At 43.1% G+C, this 21,113-nt stretch overlaps 1 protein-coding gene across 3 annotated transcripts in view; it reads right to left on the bottom strand.

Moving 5' to 3' along the window:
* SLC38A4 (solute carrier family 38 member 4) overlaps positions 1 to 20,714 on the bottom strand; it is a 58,939-nt gene extending 38,225 nt beyond the window's left edge. The window contains exon 1 of one of the 3 annotated variants that reach the window (XM_036889646.2): positions 20,561 to 20,714. The gene's annotated coding sequence lies outside the window, so the exon portion shown is untranslated. The remainder of the gene's footprint in view (positions 1 to 20,560) is intronic. The other 2 variants (XM_036889645.2, XM_036889650.2) reach the window with 2 other exon arrangements.
* Between the last annotated feature and the right edge of the window lie 399 nt (positions 20,715 to 21,113).

The raw sequence follows: 21,113 nt of genomic DNA on the forward strand, positions 1-21,113 counted from the left end.
TATAAAAACCTCCCTGACCAAGAAAAACACAGTAACCATTGCTCAGCTGTTGGCACCTCCTCTCTTCAACCCACCTTAACTACCTTTACAACTGTATAAGGGAGCACTTGGGAAATGTTTGAATAGTCAACTACTATGTTGCAAAATTAGCAAATAAGTTTGGTGCAGGTTGACAAACTTACTGATTTTTGCCACAAACTTAAATCAAAATTCTTTTCAACATTAGCTGACCAAAAAACTAGGTAGAAAACAGTTCACTTTGTCAATTATATTTTGTTCCCTGCCTTTCACCTTTCAAGCAATTCAAATCTTTGTCAATTTTATTTCTTGATTCCGCATTGAAACGAGGTGCAAAAAGTTTCCCAAGTCTGGTCTAGGTTTCTGCTTAAGCTAATGTATCCCAGTGAGGGGGAATATGAAGGTCTGTGAGGCTTGTGGACAATTACAACATTGATAATGTACAGAAATTCTAAGTGCTACTTAGAGCTTCTAAGAGTTTGCTTTAAGGAATGATTCCTAACCTTTAAAATGTGCTAAGATACGTATATGACAACTATAACAGTGATCTGTTATAACTAAGATAATTATGACAATACTTCCTAAGCAACTGAATCACCTTATTAATTTACATTCTCTGTACAGAATTAATACAGTGCTAGGTTGAGTCATCTGCCTTTCTAATTAATAGCAATTGATGGTTTTAAAAAATACAGTCTTTTGGGGCCACAGGACATTAATTTCAGTTGCTCTCTCTCAGATTCCCACCCATCCCTCTCCTTTAAAAGCAAATTCCCTACCAGGACAGTTTGTTTGCATTTTGATTTTGTAATTTCACCAGTGCTTGGACATTGTAAGCGTAGGGTCCTCGTGCTTGAATTTGAACTCCCAACAGTCCCTCAAACTATGAGCCAGCAGGCTGCATGGCTAGATTGGATGGGGTAGAGGCAAAAGGAGGCAGAGCAGCTCTCTGCAGGGTCCCAAACGGGAGGGGCTTTCCTAGGTGATAGCCTACCTGGGCTACCAAAGAGTCAGTGTCCTTATTAACAAGTGATACCATCAGGTTGGTCTTGTCAGTGTCCTACTCAGATGGAAGTAGGGAACACCTGTCCATAATACAGCATCTCCAGAGGAATGGGCAGTGAGATACTATAGCTGACAATGGACTTCTCAGGGGGCTCAGAGGATTGCCCGAGTCAGGTCTCTGTCGATTTGTGCCCAGGGAGCTCGTCTCTCCGTGGGGCTGGCCACGGTGCCTGCAGAGCCTCACGGGGCTTGCTGACTGACACTCCCCTACACCCAGCACAGCAAGACCGACCTCGTGGTTGCTTGAGTGGCATTGTGATTCCTGAAGGGCTGGATATGAAGGTGGTGGTACAAGTCTTTCTTTAAATACAGGAAAGCTGACTCAGATAAAGTAACAGTCTTAACTCATTCAGCAGTACAGAAGCAGAGAACGGGACATAGGACATTCTGGCAGATGGCACATTTTGGTTTGGGGATGAATTCAAGTGTGTCCAGACAGCCAATTTAGATAAGCTGTAAACAATCTTTAGCTTGTTTACCTTGCTTAGTATTCACCGATACCTGGCTCACGGTATGACATGTTCACAGTATCAAATAGTGATGAAGTCTCTATTAAAGGCGCTGGTTTGATCCATGCATCCAGAATCTTTCCTCAGAACTTATTTATGAGGCTTTAACAACACACATTGTAATAATTATTATAATGGATGGATCCTATGATATATTAAAATATATCATATTTTATAAGTAGCTCCTAATGCTCAGAGCTGATCATGATATGAGAAAGTGGATGCTGATGCATATGCATCAGCCCCTTTCTGGACAGCTGCCTTCCCAGGATATTAAGCAATAATTAGCAATCGTGTGCAAAGAATATTCAAAGAATAATAAGGTTATGGGAAAATTATAAATTGTCAAAAGCAAGATACAAAATCTAATAGTAATAGGATCCCATGTTGTTTTTAAAATCATATATATTACATATAAAAACATATGCAAAGGAAAAATGCCTGAAAGAACATATTTTGCAATATGAATAGTAGTTATTTCCAGATTGTGGAAATATGAATCATCTTTTTTCTCTTGTCTATATTTGCCAACTAACCTTCAAAAAGCCTGGATGACTTTCAATATGAGAAAAACAATAAATATTATTAAAAATGAAAGCAACAAAAACAATGAGGTCTCCTCTTAGGTTTTGTCACAGTTGTTAACCAATCTCGGACATTAACCACTAGCTAAATCTCTATCTTTAATGAGATGATTTTGGGTGCTAGACTGGCAACAATCAAATCTCAAAAAAATCTTCAATTCTGAATAGTCCCTTATGAGTTATTTAGAGTCTAGACAAAATTATACAATCCACTTTGTTCTGGAAGGAGAGATTTTTTTTCCCCATCAGTGAGAGGTGCTCTAATAGATCTCAAAATACTGTTGAGATAATGGATATCAGTATTATTTTCATAATGCCATGAGACAGTCAATTTTTATTAGAGCATAATAAGGAGTCATTGTCATTTATTCACTCAGTAAATATTATTGAACACCTATGTGCCAGACTTTACGGTAAGGGCTAAGGAAAGAGGCAACAAAACAAATAGGGCCCAGACTCTGGGGAAGCAGCCCAGGTGTCCAGAGGGAACCTATCATTTAAGGGTCATGATGATGCTCTTGTGTCCTGGATGAGATACTTGCGGAAATGGTGGGATTAGGGTTAGAAGTATGGCACCCAGCTTGGCTCGGAAGGGTGGGGAAGACTTACTGGGGAAGGTAACAGCTGGGCTCACACTGAATCGATGGGAACTAGCCAGGAGCAAATGGATAGGGCGCAGGCCACAAGTAGGGGACAGCAGGAGCAGAGGCTGTTCCCAGCTGCCTGAGTCCCAGAGTGCTGAGAGATGCCTGGGAAGGGCCACGGGTGGGCTCGCAGGGGCTCTGGGCGTTGTCTCTCCTGTGCTCTGGTCGGTCCAGATGAGTCCATAACTAACAGCAGCCGAGCACTGCCAACATTCCAGATAGGCGAGAAAACGTGCTTTTTGGAAATCGTGATATAAAGGGCGTGGCAGACGGTGAAGCCACCAGGGCAGCAGCACGAGGGGATGCACCCCCGCAGTGCGTCCCAGGAATATTTAGGAGGCGGGGCCTCTGCTTTGTGTTTGGACCATCAGGATGTTGTGCCATAATTTGGTTGAGAACAGAAAAGTTCAGGTTCATGAGGTATTTGCTCCAAATAATGTAAAATACACAAGAAAGGAGTGAATAACAACTCTTACAGGAATTTAATTTTTAACTATAGAAGTCTTGACTCTCTATTCTTTCCTAGATATTTGAAGATATTTTTAAGTTAGAATCTAATGTTCAACATATTTAAACTTTATTTCAAATACATCCAAGAAAAGATTGATGCTTAAGTAAATTATATGAGTAATGTACCCAGTACTGTGTACATCTTAATCTGCAAGCATCTGTGTTCTCCAATTCCTTTTTACAGTTTCTAGTGTAGTGTAAGTGATGATTGGAAGACAGATGCTTGCTTTTGAAGGAGGGCGTTCTGATATTTACATGTGCATCAGACGACGTGTGGACTCAAATAAATTTGCTTGTGCTCTTTTCCCAAGTTTGAAAGGCCAGTGCGTTTCTTTTGAAGCTTGCTTAAGACTTTGAACATTAAAGGCAGCCTGGAAGGAGCTTCGTGTTGTCCCCCCTCATTCTGTCTGATCTGTCTGAGGGGGTTTCCGACACCTAAAGGCTGTTCCTCCTGCTTTGTCTGCTCATGCTTGGCACCGGGTCACCACTCAGAAGGCTCTCCACCACTTCTCGGCTGTGGAACTAACAAGTGGGAAGTCTCTGGGGCTCATTTTCTCATTTATGAAGAGTATATGATTCCTAGGGTGACAACAGGACCTTTTTGGGCAGCAAATGAGATCCATGCATTCAGTTATTGGAGACCTACTATGTGCAGAAATACACTTACAAACAGGACTGTAGTTCAAACTGGCCAAATAGTTATTTCTTTCTTCCTGTGGAGCATCTTTTGTCACTCTTTAGAGACTGCAAAAGTTGGAGATGTAAGTAGTTGGAATAGCTGGTAGCCACACTTACACAGCAAAGAAATAGCAAAGTGGTCGTCCAATAGAGACATGTGGGACATAAAACTCTGTTATGTTGACATAAAGTCATAATTCTAAATATTTTAATTCTCATCAATATTTTCACCAAAATTAAAAGATGAACAATTGGATGAATTGTCCTTAGTCTTTATTTCTCTCCCTGTTTTCAATCAATTATTCAATCAGCAAGTAATCATCAAACATCTATTATGTGCCCAGATCAATGTTCAGCACCCAGTCTCCATATCCTTGGGTTTTCTGTTTACTTCTGAACACTTGGGTCTGTGTTTTCTGACTGACCACAAGCCTCAGAATAACTGGGGAGCTTTACAGTTGAGTTGATATACACTAAATTACATATATATGTATTGTGAGTATCATATGTATATATATATATATATATATATATATATATATCATGAGAGCAAGATCTGTGTCTGAACCTATGTCCACACTTAATTCTGTTAGGAACGCCAGTGCTTTTTTTTTTTTTTCCTATTCAAGGAAGCTCAGCTTTTATCTTTTGGTTCATATTGTTGGGGATGAAAAACTTTCCTCTGTGCTTCAAGGTTTTTCTTGCTGGTCTAAGAATTACATTTATATGAGATGGATTAACAGGAGAAAATCAAATTTAATTATGTACATACAGGAACCCCACATCTATGAGAGGTCCCAAGACAGAGAAAATGAAGCTTACATGCCATCCTGAGCTGAGGAAACGGGACAGGGCCTGGGGCTTCAAGGAGGAGGGGGCAGTTTACAGGGCAGTAAGAGGCTGATACTTGTTGGCCCTGCCATCCAGACGGGCCATCCAGACAAAACTTATCACTCGTAACCTTAATTTTAGAAAAGACCCCAATTTAGATTTTTTGAGGTAGTTAAGGGAGGGGAAAAGCCTCTCTTGAACCAACAGGGTCTCAGTTGCCTTCAGCTCAAAATAGTCCACTTTCCAAAGAGGAACATTTTGGGGTGGCCTGCCCTTGGCCCCTACAAGAGGCTATGCTCCTGTAAGTGCGCTGTTTTCTCACTGTAATTCCAGACCCTTTTGTCAAATAAGGGGCTCTCCTGTGAAATGCAGAGCACATCGACTCTGGGGACCAGATTCAAGGGTTCAGATCTGGTCCCATCTGCCTGCCAGCTGAGAGGCTGGGATGAGCCAGAGCCAGCCCCTCCCTCCCCTCTGCTGCTCCAGCGTCTGGCAAGCTGTGCATACACTGCCCTGGCAGCTTGTCCCCACGGCCACCCATTTAGACCCTGAAGTCCTCAGGAGCAGACTCTGCATCTCAGCGCAGCACAGGGGCACATGCAGATTCTGGGGCTCACCTACCTGCCTTAAGTCCCCTCCCACCATTTACTAGTCACCTGGCTTCTGGCAAGTTCTGCCATTTCCGAGCTCAGTCTCATCTGTTAAAAGGCAGATGACAGTAGTACCTACCTCACACTGCTGCTATGAGGAATAATTTCGTTGGCATTTGTAGAACATTTAGAAGGTGTCTGGCACACAGAAAACATTACGTAAATATTTGTTATGTATATGTAAAGAAGTATCTCCAACTTCAAAACCTTGTGTGGTTCCTATTTAACAAATCTTTGAAGAAGTAAGTATTCTGGAACTCAGTTTTCTCTCTAAAACTGGGTCTAATAAAGGACATTTTACAAAGTTGCCTTGAGGGTAAATGAGATCACTGATATTATGCTTTACAAACATAAAAGGTATTTCACTGCCATTCGTGTACAAGGGTGATGTGACATGAGCAAAACTGATCACAAAATTAAAATAGCTCCAACACCTTCTGCTTTGAAAGTGTATTGTCACTGTTTTTTTAGACCATTATTTAATTTGTTTAAATATTGATTAGCACCATCAAAAGGCTAGAAAATGGTAGGTTTTGACCCTGACCTATGGAATCTCAGAAAATAACCTCATAATAAGACACAGTTTGTGATATGTTTGTTTAATATTAACCAAGCTGTGAAACTGAACGTCACCATGGCACAAATTTATCTCTGAACCTGTCCTCAGAGCCAGTGTTTAAACATGCAAATATTCCGGAAGGTTTTTTTTGGCGGGGTTGGGGGAGGGGGCTTGTTTGCTTTGGTTTGAGTTTGTTTGTGTTTTTTGGTGAGACTGACAAAACATGAAAACCCCAAATGCGCCAAGACACATTTTCCCAATGTTAAAGTAAATGAACCACATTTGCTTACACTCTAGGATCTGAAATTGCTGGGCATTTTAGTGCTAATTCTGAACTGGCCAGTCACATAGTTTTGGTCTAATCATGTTCAGTAGATTCAAATAAAGACACTTTTAATCATTATGAATCAGCACGTGGGTAGGGTGGCAACACGAATAGATGACTGGCTTTCTCTGAAGCAGCTTCTTGATCACACAGGACTCCGTAACTTCCATCTTTACATGGCTTACAAAACCAAGTCTTACAAGCATGCTACTTTCCATCAATGTGAGGTTAACTTGGATATGATACCTCAGAATTTAAGTTGAAATCTGAAAGACTATGGTGTCAATTCCTTTATTAGGTTCAGTTCAATTCAGTCTTTGAGATTTAGAAGTGAGGAAGCCTACTACAGGTGTTTTCAAGCAGAAAGCTTTATAGAAATTTTAAATAACATTAATTAGAATTCTTAGCATTTGTATGAAATAGTCCTACACTATTTTGGAAACATGCCAGTTATTTTACCTGTTAGGTAGTACGGGTATAAATGTGAGTAACCGCAGTGCTGATAGGAGTCTGTGGCATCCATTCTGGGCTTTCACTTCCCTCCCCTCTCCTCCCCTATAGTCGGTCCTCCAGTTGCTGACATATTGATCTGTTTTCACGTAAGAGTAAACATACTGACACAAATAAGTCCATTTTCCTCCTAAATGAAATAATACTGAAATACATTTATTACATAAAAATAATGTTTAGTACCTTTCCAGACTGCTAAGATTCATGGTCTCAACAACCACTTTAAATTTTATAAAGTAAACAACTGAATTAAAAAAAAATCAGTCCCACTATTTGGTGGTAGGATAACAATACTTAGTTTCCTGAATTACTCATTGTCCAATGTGGAGCCATCTCGATTGGTTTCCTGGGACAATCTAAGTAAACACGACCCCTGTCACTCCCACGCCCAGTTTTGAAAAGAAACAAAAGGAGCAAGAACTACAATATGAAGTAGGAGGGAGAATGAAGCCCCTAGGATTGTACTCAAGTCATGTCTTGGGTCACAAGAAACACATTTTAAGTAGTTCTTAAATATCAAATATAGCTAATTTCTATTACACTAATATACATATTTAGAAATGTGTGGTCAAAAGATGAAATGCATTTTCAGAGCAATCCCCTTACAATGACCCCAGTAGGCTAAAAAAACTGGCAAGTTTCCAAAATAGTATAAGAGTATTTTATAGGAACACTAACAATTCTAATTACACTCCAGCTGTAGTGAAAAACTTGAGGCTCTGTTTATTCTTTTTTCGAGGATTTTAACAAACAAAAAGAATGTTTTTACATTACCACAAATGTTTAGATATACCCACTAGGAATATTTAGGTGTATAAATAGAAGCATTTCCAGTGTGAAGAAATTGGTGAGGTTATATGGCTTTGTGGCACACGAGTTTTCACTTGAAACATTTAAGAAACAACTTTCAGAGCTTTGCATTATCTCATCTGATTGCATAGTTATTCTATCTTGTGGCCACTGAAGTTGCTAGAGAATAATTGGCACAATTAATACATGAGGTGGTGGGCCTGTATTGAGTGGAATTGTGGGGGAGGAATAATTCAAGGGTCCTGAGTGGTTAGTGGGAACCTATTTCTCTTCCTATCACTCTGTGAATCATATGGAGATGGCCCTCGTTTTATATCTTAAGTAGATGGATAAGTTAAGACATCTTATTTTTCATCGTTAACTCTTTTCTTCTTTCCTAATTCATATTTTCACAGAACAGTAACTTATTGAAGAAGGCACGTGTACCCTTCATTTACTTTCTGCAAGTGACATAATACATGTGAAGATATAGTAAGCCTGGGATATATTAAGAACTAAATAAATATCAGTTGTTGGTTTTGCATTTTTAAATCAGTGCCTCACACAGAGTAGCTGAAGTACTTAATATTTTTATGAGAACCGCTCTTAAGCAGATTATTTTGAACCAGAAGAATAATTGTCATATATTAACTAAACCCCAATCCAAACATTTCGCTCTGTATTCTTGGCTGAAAACCAGATGCCAAGTTTAATTCCTAGGCCTACTGGCAAACATTTCTAGAATAATTTTTTTAAAAAGCTGACTATGTAGGAAGTAACAGCTCAGAAATCAGGGGATCTGGGTATAGAATAACCTCTCACCAGTTGAGAGGATCAAATTCTTGAGAAGGCCACAACAGAAGAATTCCAGGTTGCGTAACTTAATAGCTTACTGGGAAGACACAGTTTACAGGGTTGGGGCCAGGCCTGTGGATCTGTAATATAGTTTTACACTCATGAAGTAAAAATACCACCCATGATATTATCAATTTATTTTAAATCAGTAATAATAAACACCACTAAAGTGAGACTTCTCACCTTTTGCTCACTAAAATTATAGAGTCTCCTAGAGCTCAACTGCAGACTCATAGAGTTTTGTTGTAGATAAACATATACACACCGGGGGACATTTTTGGTGTATGGCCTTATTTTCACAACATGTCCAATGTCTTTCTGATCTTACGGGTTACAGGAATTATCTCCTGGTGTGGGCCCAGAAACGGGACTGACATGCGTGCTTGAGATGGAGAATCTTCTGGAAAACTGACCTACTAGGCCTAGGAAGTAGGCATTTCTCAAGCCTATTCGTCTGCCTCTCGAAGCAGGTGTTCTGACCTGGGCCATGAAAGCTGATCACAAGGCACCGACTGCCAGTCCTCCGCTGAACCCAGCTCCCTCCCTCGCAGAGGAAAGCTTGCCCAGGCCCTGTGCTCTGCCTCTGTCTTCCAAGCCTTCACACCAAAGCAGCTTTCTTCACTCTGCATCCATGTTTCTTCTCTTTCTGTTTTCATCCCCAGGTCTTACTCTTTTCCCCTAAATTATCCTCAACTGGACTGACTGGAAATTTGCATATGTGGCGTTAAATTCATGCAACTTCAGAAAAGATATAATGAAGCACATCCATATACAATGAGTTTTGTATTTGCACAGCTGATTAGAGTTAAAATAGATTACTACTAGAAGTTAATTAATACTAATGAGACAATAGAAAATTATTATGAATAAAGGCTATAGTCCTTTAAAAAGAATGTCCGAGTACATATGGCTAAAGTAAGCATAGGTGGTACAGAATAAAGAGGAATCAGACTAAAGTTAAAAGCTGATAGGTTTCTGAAAAGGTCTGCTTTTGATTTTCACCTTGGAAAATAGGACTGGCATATTCATCTGGCATACAACAGAGAGCTCATAACTGTGACCTTTGTAATCCATCATAGCTTCTTTTTCTTATGGGATAACCGGACTTTGGGCCACCCCTCTTCTGGGAGTCCTTTGTCGGCTGTTGGAAAACTACGGGGCCTGTCACTGAGATCTGGCACCACAGTCAGAAGAAAAGCAGCTTAGACAAGGCACAAAGCCTTGAAGCGCCTCTTCATGAGTCATATTTTCAATCATTCCAAACCATTTTCCCATTGTACATAAATGAATTTATATGATGACTTTTTTACTTTAAAACTGACTTGGTATTAGGCAAACTAGACTTGCAGAATGAGAAAAGCAAGTGCCCAGTCCCTTAGATAAGGTTTGTGGTGATCCTTGGCAAAGGCCCCTAACATGAAGTGTACCATTACTTAGCTTAGGCAAAATAGTGTGTTTCAGTTTTACTTATGGAAAATTTCAAATACAAATGTACATGTAATAATAGAGTGAAACCTCACATAGGTATTCTCTAGCTCCAACAATTATTAACCATGGCTAACCTTCTTACATCTAACCTTCCCCTGCCATTATTTTAAAGCAAATCCCAAAAATATAATTTCCCAGCAAATATATCTGTGTATATCAGTAATAGAAAACTACCTTTTAAAAAGTAGTCATGTGGCCAAATTTTTGAAACCAAAACAACCCCTACTATTTACTGGTGATGTGCCATCTTGGACAAAGCTGAGTGTGCATCTAAGTGAGTGACCAGGACTCATTCTGGAACCTGGTTAAAAGAACACCAGGTTGGCCAGGCTCTATCAGGAAGAATGTTAGGCAAATCATGGATATTCAGAGGGAGGATATTTGGGTACAGTTGGGTAAAATGTAGGCTTGAGAATCCTCAAGTAAATAGGCAAAGGAGTGACAAGGTCCAATTTTCTTTAAAAGAAGCAAATTTTTGAGGGTTAAATTGAAGAAGGCAGACTACTGGAATTTGAGGACAATATTTTAAAAGTCATATAAGTCAACATCATTCAGAGTATGGGAAATTCTATGGGACAAATGGCTGGGTTTCATCAAATTGCAGGAGGAAAAAAAAAGAGATGAGGGTGTTTGAACCAATGGATTAAAACAGGCTTAAGAGACATTTCAACCAATGAATGCATGAGCCCTGTTTGGATTCTGATTCACACAAAATGAGGGTAAAACAAAAAGAGCTATTTGAACAGTGCCAGGGTATAATACTGAAGATATGTTGGTCTATTTAAAGTATGATAATACTTTGGTTATTCTGAAAGACTTACCTTTGTGAGATAGATACTGAATCATGTATGGATCATATTGTATGATGAGTTGCATTTGCTTGGAAGTAATCCAGTAATGGATGAGGCAGGGGTAGCAGGGAGGAACAATGGCAGTATAGATGGACTGCAACAGACAAGTATCAGTGATTTACTGAAGTTGGGTGAAGATGGAGTTTCAATATACTACTCTCTGGAATATGTTAGAAATTTTGCACATTAAAAAGGTTTATGTTTGCTAGTGTTGAACTTTTACATATGCTTTTTTAAATAATCTTCCCAAAAGTTTGAAAGCAGAAAGAAGACACTATAGCTTTCTTCAAACAACCATAAATTTCTATTAACTAGCACTTTCGAGTTTTGCCTTTATAGATGAAGTTAACAACAGTGAGCCTAAGGCACTCTGAAACACCAAAAGGTTAAATTATGTTCAGTGAAATCTGGATTTAAAAATGGGTCTTGCTGTATTTCTTATTCTTTGAAAATTGGCAGACTGTGGCAGGTATAATTTCCTTTTAGCCTAATCACATAACAAGAGTTATTCTATATTCTCAGCTAGACAAATGAGACTTTAGAGCAGAATTTTCTCCTTCTGTCCCATTAGATGTATGCATATCCATAAATGCACGTGCACCTCACCTAAATTTTGACGACATATTCAGTGGGTGAGGCTGTTATTTGGAAACATTTGCACACATAAGAGTTCTAAACTCTAAACAAAAAGTAATTACATAAGGTATAGCCCCAGAAGCAAAATAAAATCAGAATCTATATGTGACTGCACCCCTTATCCCAAACCCAGTCTACCTTGCTTTTAATATAAAGTATTGCTGTTCTGTTTGTAATTGCATGCTGTGGTCTAAACACACCATTTTTAGATCTGAATTCAAAACACAAAAGGGGCTTGTTTAGACATCAGCATAACCAAAGGTGCATGAGTGCTCATGTCTTTGACTTGACTGAAGCTATACTTCAGTGAAATAGCAACCCTTTTGCAGGGGAATATCAGAAAACCTAATAATTGGGTATTATGTAGACCAAACAACCAGTTAATCCACTGAAATTCTCACTTTTCTAAGGCTTCAGGTTGTATATGTAAATAGCTTCAAGGACAGATAAGTCACCATGAGACCTAATTACTCTTTGCAGCCAATATCCAGCCTTTGTTCCCTTCCTCATAGAAATTTTCCATTATTTGATTACTTCTTACCAAAAACAAGACCTGTACCAAGCCATACATGTTTCTATTAGATCTAGGAAGGGAAGAATCTTCTTCAGTCTCTTTGTGTCCAATCTCAGGGGCAAGCAACTAGATTCTCTCTTCCTGGTTGATAGGGGACCCTGTCCCTTATGACAGCAGTTAGGATTGAGAGACAGAGAAGTAAAAACAATCAAGTTTTCTGGTCTGCAGCCTCTGCTCAGACCATAGCCCATTAATTCTGTAAAGTTTGAAGTCTAATTTTTTAAGGTCTCATTAGTAATGATAATAATCATGAGAGCTGGCACTATGCCAACCATTGCACAAATCGGTAATCCCCTCACCTTCGGGGTAGTGGTATTATTATCACCACTTTACAAGTGAGGCCACCAATGCCAAAAAGACTGGGATCCCCCAAGACATGGAACTGGAGGGCTCAACACAGGAGCTGGGGCAAATGGAGCAAGTTTCATGGACCAAGAAGGTGTGACTCCAGGGAGGACTGGGTGTTCCAGGCAGGGGAGATGGAATCAGAAGTTTGGCCCCAGTAACACCAAAACAGCTACGATCTACTTGTGAGCAAACAGAATGCTTGTGCGGAGTCTGGCAGAGGGTGACCTTGGCTTCCAGATTAGGGAGTTTGAACCTCCTAGAATTCTGGTATTAAGAATAAAGTAAAGCATTATATTTGGTTTTATTCTTCAAAGTGTGGAAACTGCTATAGTGTTATGATATTGTTTGAAAGTATTTGTATAGCTAATGTTTGTTCTTTTGTCTACATTGATAGAGTACATGAGGCACTGCTATTTTGTTTTCTTTTAGAAAAGCTCTATTTTTTTCTTTTTAAAGAAAAAGTTTAAGAAACCAATAAAACCTCCAGTCACCCCTTAAAAAAGCAATGCCTGTGATGTTGGGAACCCTAGTCTGTGTTTAAAAGTCATATCAGATCCTTGGAACGACTGTCATCATTAGTCACATAAGTAAACAGCATAGTATAAGAAAGGTGAACATGATCCTAGTGGGCCTTTTGTTTAGTCTTCTGACTTGCTGTCCAGTGTTCGCCCCTCAAGGTTACAGGGCAGAGTTATCTGCCCTGCCGCATATGCCATGACATCTTACCACCCACACTCAGGAGGTAGGGCCCAGAAGAACAGCCTGCATAGTGGCGTGAGGTACCTGACAACACACAAGACAACATAGCAGAAGGACAGCACAAATGATTCTATTCATTCAGAAAAGCAGGTCTGCCTAAAAAAAGAGTTAGAAATCATTTTAGTTATGAGTTCGCTAGGTATGTTTAGGTTTTGGAACCAGCATTCCCCACCTACCCTCCATCTCTAGCAGGGTTGAGGACAAAGCACATTTTTCTGGTAAAAGAAAACAGTAAAACAGAGTCATAAAGCAGCCCCTTCAGTTACACTTGGCTCCAGTCAGGGTTCCAGAGAGTTTGTGTAACTTTGTGAAAGGACAATACATCTCTGAAGGCCCGAAATGTGAATTCAAAAACTCAAAGGCATATTTGCACTTTCAGACAGCAGTGAATGTTTCATTCTCTCCTCTGCTTGGGGTCGGGTGGGAGCAAAGCCCTCCGCTGGGTGCTGGCTCAAGGGAGGGGTGAAGCCTAACTCTTTTATGGCTGCTCAGAAGTGAGCATTCCCCTTGGCTAGTCAGAGCTTCCAGGGTCCCTGTTCCCCATGCCTGTGGGCACTCAGCAGAAGGATAACACCCTTGGTCTAAAACCCGACTCAAGTGACCCCTGGGAGATGTTCCTCCCACCAGTGGGGGCGGGGTGTGGAGGGCCAGAACAGGGTGACAATCTCTGGACCCTTGATAGTTGCCCTGGAACTATGATGGGTTTGACTCCAGGTGACCCTGTCAGATTGGAGAGCTACTCACTGTCGTTTTCCACTGAGCTACGGACTGGCAGGGAATATTCTTTGTTGCTTTTACTAGTTTCGAGGAGTCTGAGTTGTTTTAACTACAGGTAAAAATCATAGAATAGAGTAAGATATGGCTGTGGAAATTTTTAAAAGGTGCCAGATTTTATACCTAATTATACATTTCTTTGCTCAGTTCCTTCTTTCCTTTCCAATCCTCTGGTGACCTGTGTTTCAGATGTAGTTTATACCTCCTCTTTCCCATTCACACACAAATGTCATTTTGAAGAGAAAATTTACTCAAATTATGTCCCTATCAAGTGCTCTCAGCATCTCTTTAATGCAACTGAAGTTCTAGATAAGCATGTCAACTAAGAAAAAAAATCCCACTAAATATGGTGAAGCAACCGGAATGCTGCTCAGCAATAACAAGGACCCAACCAGTGGTACCACTATTTGAATGGACCTCAGGAAATTATGCTGAATGAGAGAAATCAACCTCAAAAAGATCACATACAGTATGATGCTGTTTATGTGACACTCTCAGAGTGATAACAATGGTGAGACAGAAAACATCTGGCTGTCGGGTGGGGAGAAGAGGAGGTGTGGCCACACAGGAGAAGCACAGGGAGGTCTTTGTGGCGAAGAAGTTCTGTTTCTTGGCCGTGGTACGATTGCACAAATCTGCGCATGTGATAACATGATGTGTAGTCTACACCAGTGTATGAACTAGTGTCACAGTGTGGTTTATACCTGTGCCACTTTCCAGGCTGTGATAATGTACTAAGAGGATGTCTGATGTAACCATTGGAGGAAACCTGGTGAAAAGTATATGGGGCCTCTCTCTGCTACCTTTGCAACTTCTTCTGAATCTATAATTACTTCAAAAAAACACGTTTATTGATCAACCAACAGTATGGGCTTCTCTGCGCTGCAAGGATAATTAAGTACAGGTAGCGACACACGCTCCCAAAGTCAGATCTTTAAGTGTCCTGTTACTGAAGAGCTGCTTCTAAAGACAAGGATTGAAATCGTGGTGAAACGCGTTCTCAGGGCTGTGAAGAGAGCTCCGCCCGGGAGTGCGCAGAAGTGCGTGGCTCTCCTGAGGCACCACGCAGCAGGGAGGGAAGAAGCCTTTTCACGTAGGTCCCTAGCCATCAAGGTCGATTCTGCCACATTTACAAGCACACTCTGCACCCAAGTACCACGTTCCTTCCGTTCGGGAAGCTCCAGGAGGCAGGACCACGGCACCCGGCCGTGCAGCCTGCAGGAAGCCTTGCAATGGAAGGGCTGCCCCGCTCCTCTCCTTAGCCAAGCCCTGCCCCACCCTCCTCCCCCGGCTCTGCGGTCTCCCTGTCCCAGTTCAGCCCACCCACTTGCCCGGTCTCTCCGGAAGGTCCAAGCCGGCTACCCCCCCAGTGGCGCCGGATCCCGGGGAGGCCCCCGCGGGCCCACTGCCGGCCACGTGCCCCGTCGCTGCCCCAGATGCTGGGCAGCCTGCAGCGAGAACCAGAGGCCAAAGTTGCCTCTCTATCAGTTACATCTTTTCCCCCTTTTCTCCTTAACAGTCTCATGAGTGTACCCAGTGTTGTAAAATTATGCCAAAACAAGGAGCAAAGTCCTTGTCCTGAGAAGCAGGCCGGGTGAAAGGCATGAATGACGGACGCAGGTCCAAATGACAGGACACGGGGGGTAGAGGGGACCAAAACATGGGAGGGCCAATTCAGGGCCCCAACTCACAGCAGGAAATAGAAATTGAGATTTGCAATAGTAGTAATAGTAATGGTGACGCTTTGAGTGTTAATTATGTGCCATGCGATAGCATCCCTCTGATTCCCTAAGGCAGGTACTATTTATCTAACTGGAAAATGAAGATTTCTTTTAACTGTTTAGTTTAACAAACACTGCTAATGCTCTCAAAGTGCCAAACAAAATTCTCTGTGATCCTTACAACGTAGGAACTACTTTTCTCATTTTATAGATGAAGAGAATGAAGCAGTCAGGTTAAGTAAGTTGCTCTTGATCACTTGGGTAAAAAGTGGGAAAGCCAAATTTTGAACCCAGGAAGTCCAAATGACAGAGCCAAGATCTGGATCCAGGAAGCCCAACTCTGAGAGCACCAGACTCATAACCACGTGCCCTGACTCCCGAGCCTGCACGGCTGTCATGTGCAGTGATGCACACCGGATGACCGCGTCAAAGATGCTCATGCTACCAACACGCACAGGTTCACCTGGCCTTTAATATCACAACAAAAAAGTGTTTTTTGAAGAATACTGTTTAAAAAAACCACACAGATTTTCCTTCATCCATTCATTCAACAAACACGCATGAGTGTCTGATCTTGCTGGGCACCGTGGGAGGCACCAGGCCAACTACAGGGCCTAAAAGAGACAAAATGAGGGAAAACAAGAAAACAGGATAGGATGTTCATTTAAATGATGGATACACTAGATTTATCAGGAGCAACAGGGCCAAATAGGCAACAGGAAAGAGGGGAACATTTCACTCTTATACAGGGAATGTATAAGAATTATAAAAATACATTTTTGGGGGCTGGACTGTCCTGCCTGAATACCATTTAGCCCTTTTTTCCTTTCCTTTCTTCTGTTGCCTTCATTTTAGTTATAACAGTTAGAAGAAAACACATTGTCAAATATATATGTGTAGACGATTGTTAACAATTCAAATAATGCCTTGGGTGTCAGTAACAGCATTAACAATAGCAGCTGTCACATATGGGGCACTGGGAATAGGGCATTAGTCTAAGCACTTTTCATGTGTTGACTCATTTAACCCTCCTAATGACCCCATGAAGTAAAGGCTATTATGATCCTGATTTTATAGCGGAAGATACTGAACTCAGAAAGATTAAGAGAATTGCCCAAGGATATAATGCTGAAAAGCGGAGGATTTAATCTATTAACTGAAATTAGGTTTTGGATTATTTGCATATTTACTCACCCTTTGAATCCCCTCCCTAGTAACAGTATGACTAAGTATTTCACAAGTGTGGAAATGGTATAAGGCATGTAGACCTTTGAGACTGGAATGAAAAATTGGTATAAAAGATCCCTAAAGAAAGATGAGACATTGGGAGTTAAGATACTGACTTTCATAATAGATTTTGCAAATTTAACTTGCATAAACATCTACTTTGGAGACAGGAGGGTGACAGTCTTTCCATTTCCTATCTCACCTTATTCTCTTAAAATACATTTTTACTTCCTGACTCCTTTATAATGACCCAAAGTAAAATAAAAATAAATAAAACCACTAAAAGTTAAAATAAGGAAAAAAAATCCTCTCAGCTATCCCCCACCCAGAAAAACAGAAAAGCATTTGTTTGGAAATCTCTTTTGTGATTGTGTGGACCATATCTATTCAAGAACAGAATATTCCCTTGAGAACCAGAAAAATAATTTGCTTTTCTCATATAGGAGACAACAAAGTCTAGTCTTTCCATTTGAACTTGGGTTTTAAACCTTAACATTATACAGAGTCTAAAAAAATTGCAGCTCTCTATTACAGGGGCAAATAAAATGCATTGGTAATTCGTATATTCAGTCATCTTGTTCCCTGTTAGCACAGTTCACTAATTTCTAGATGCAAGGCAGGGGCAGAGCTCTGGGACGCCCTCAAAGAGAATGCCAGGACCTCTGGACCACACCTTCCTCCGGGCCTCTACCTGGCATTCTCCACATCCCAGTGTTCAACTTTTAAGTTTCCAAAGTGGCTCCCACCTTCTCCTCTCTTTGTTCAGGCTAGTGTTTCTGTTGAGAATCCTCCCATCTATTTCACTTATTTGCCTGTTTAATTTATTTCTGCTTCAAAACCTAGCTCAGGTATCATCTAGTTTTGGTATGTTCTTTGACCCCTTTCCTAAGCTAGCTTCATGGCAACATGCTCAAATAGGATTTTTCCCTGACCCTTAACATGCTGTTAATGTGACTGCTTATTTATTCTTTCCCCCACTAGACTAATTCATTTACTCAACAAACATTTCTTGGGCACAGGATTTGTATTTGCCCAGGATTCTGGTAAGTGTTAGGGAGACAGATAAAAGAAACTCCCTGTATGATTCCTGGAGATAATGATACTCAATAACTGTTTGTGCAACGAGTGAATGGAACTGGGTCATTACAAAAATAGTGGAAGAGGAACAGAGAAAGATTAACAGTCACGTGGAAGCGACCTGGTGTTCCCATTTTTCCTATTTTGCACATCCGACTCTATTGTGTAACAGCTTTCCAAGCCTCTTCTTTCCTTAAGTTTTGTTCCTTAGCCTACTCGACTATCTTACTGCCGGCTTTCCTGGAAGCAGAAACTGTGTGACCCTTGGTTTTAAATTTCTCTGAGCTCCAACTTCCTCCTCTGTAAAAGGGAGGTAACAGTTACATCGTGGAGCACTGTGGGAAGAGTAATGTGTGGCTCACTTTGTAAAGTGCTCAGCTCAGAGTCTGGCTCTTAGAGAACCCTCTGCCCTGCCCTTTGTCTCCCCGCCCCCCACCGTCTCCCACACCGCACCCTCCCTTCCAGAGTCATCAGGGAGGCAGCGGCATGCAGGATGATTTCAGGTGGTACATGGAAGCACATTTTTAAAAAATTGTTACTATTTTGATATATCAAAAATATTTAGTCATTAAACCACATAAAACTTTTGGGGTTTAAAGCTTTGGATATATAAAAAAAACAAAGATGGGTTTAAAATTTTTAAATATTAGTCAATACAATGGGAAAAAATGAGTAGATGCCTGAGAAATACTACAGAAATGAACAATGACATAATACAAACAAAATATTTAACACAGAAGTCCACACGCTGCTATATTTATTATGCTTGTTCTCAGAATTTGACAAACTGACAGGCAGCCACAAATATACTATGCATTTCTCAAATGTCACCTGTCCAGTTTTGCCCCTGATAACATATCAAGTCAAAGAGAACTGTTCATTTACATTTAAGCTTAATGCTCAAATTGAACTTCCAAAGAGGTTCTATGTTCTCCATACTATATATCTCCCTTTCCTGTTCTGTGAAATGAGCATAGCAATAAAGTCTATCTCATTAGGTTGTTAGGAGGGTCAAATGGTAACATGAAAGAAATGTAATAATGGACACATATGTGTAAGCCCTTGTCATTAATCTAGAAGGGACTGGCCGCCCTGCAGCTCCTGGCACTGCGAACTCATCTCCTGCCCTTGCAGCCTCCAAAGTTATTTATCCCCTTACACCAGTCTTCTTGCTTTTTGATGTTTTGTGATAAAATGAGCCCAATAAAACCTTCCCATCACTGAACATGTGCTATTCAGTAATTTGGGGAGGTTAGATATTCTGTTTAGTTTCCCTGTCCTTAGAAACTTCTACCCCGACCTCAGATCTTCTGCAGACTCACGTTAGAATCTGAGACATTCCTGGGTTCCTAGAGCCCACCTATCTCACTATTCTTCAGACTTGTTTGCAGTAGGGCTAATTCCCAGCCTCCCTCCGCGTTAGGGTCTATGAAAGGCTCTCACCAACCGAATCAAACCCCAACTACAGCTGTAGTTACCAGGCCCTGGAGAGTGTGACCTAGATGAAGCTGTTCTCTTTACAGCGAAAGACTATTTAGTCTTAATGATTATGTCTGCGCTGCTGGAAAGGCCAGCAGGCCAAGGGGCTTCAGGAAGTGCCCGGTGGGGTCCACGCACACGTCCAGGGAACCTGCCCCTCTACCTTCCTCCGATCCAAAGTCCCTTGGGAAAGGTAGAGAAGCACCTTTTGCACAGAGAAGTAGACTCAAGAGCCAACTCATTCTCCAGGGAAACCAGGCGCACGCTGCCCAGAAGGCTGCGGCTCCCGCGTCCCAGCCCCCGCCGTCCTCAAGGCCCCAGTCGCGGTCCCCCTCCGCCCCACACTCGCCCTGGCGCAGCAAGCGACACGTCTCCCTGGCCTGGGTTCCCGGCCAGTGCCTCCCTTTTCCTCTAACCAAGCAGGCAGGTCCCGGTGTACGGAAGGGGCACTCCACCCCGCTGCAGGATCTCCAGGAGGAGCCGGGGCGCTGCGGTTCCCTCGGTGCCCCCACCCCACCCACCCGAGTCCCTCCTCCCTGCGCCGCATCCTCCCCTCCTCGGCACTGCGCGCCCGGGGCCCGCTCTGCACCACCGTCCCCTCGCCTCGCCCGCCCCCAGCGCCGGCGGATGCGCCCCGGGCCACGCGCCCCGGACCCGGGCTCAGCCGCGACCCCGCGCACCCCGCGGAGCCGGCGCTCCACGCGGCGAGCGGCCCTCGCCTCCCTCCTGCCCCGAAGGGGACTCCGGACTCCCCAGGGGCGGCCCCCGCCCTTGCTGGCCTCCGGCGACCCAGCTGTCAGGGACGAAGGGCCTATTTTAAGTCCTGCCCCGGTCCCCGCCCGTCCGACTCGGGCCCCACCTTGCCAGCGAGAGCCCAGCTGATGGGAGCTGATGGGGGCCGCTCCGGCCCGGGAGGGCCCTGCGCCCTGCGGGAGGTCCCGGCCGGCGTGGCGCCTCTCAAGCACGGGGGTCCCGGAGCCGGGCGCCCGCCCTGTCCCCCGAACCCCCCGCCTCGCCTGCAGTCACCGCGGGGGACCCGCGCGCCCCTCGCCTGCAGCCCCGGGCACTCGGCCCGCGGGACACACACAGCCACGCTCACCTGCCGCCTCTCCGCGCTGGGACCCGGGAGTGTGCGGAAAGGGTGGGCGGACAGACCCTCCTCGCCCTTCCGTCCGCCTTCCCGGCGGCAGATCCCAGCCTGGAACCCGCGCCGCTCCCCGCGGACCCTCGCTCCGCCCCGCCGCCAATCGCCGGCAGCCACCGAGAGGCCCTCGGCGGGGCTGCGGGTGGGGCGGGGCCTGCGGGGCCCAGAGGCCGCGGTGCACTGGTCGGTCCGCGCGCGCTTCGGGCTGCGTTTTGCGAGCGGAGGTGGCACCTGTGGCACCTGCCGTCGGTCCTCTGTGCTGCACACACCGACCGTCACTGGCGGCACTGAGAGCCGGGGGACCCTAAACTGCCTCCACGCTGGGATGTCAAACCTGAACTTGACATAGGCGTAAGAAATAAACCCCCGAGGAAGGGGCACACGCGAACACCCTGGCCCACAGCCAGTCACTGTGCAAGAGCAGAGCAGGGGACGCCTGCCAGGACTTAGCCATGGGCAGCAGTCCGTCTGCGAATTTTTTTTCCTGCAATTCCATCTGAAGCATATT

This window comes from Manis pentadactyla, chromosome 14, assembly GCF_030020395.1.
Source record: "Manis pentadactyla isolate mManPen7 chromosome 14, mManPen7.hap1, whole genome shotgun sequence".
Classification (NCBI taxonomy): domain Eukaryota; kingdom Metazoa; phylum Chordata; class Mammalia; order Pholidota; family Manidae; genus Manis; species Manis pentadactyla.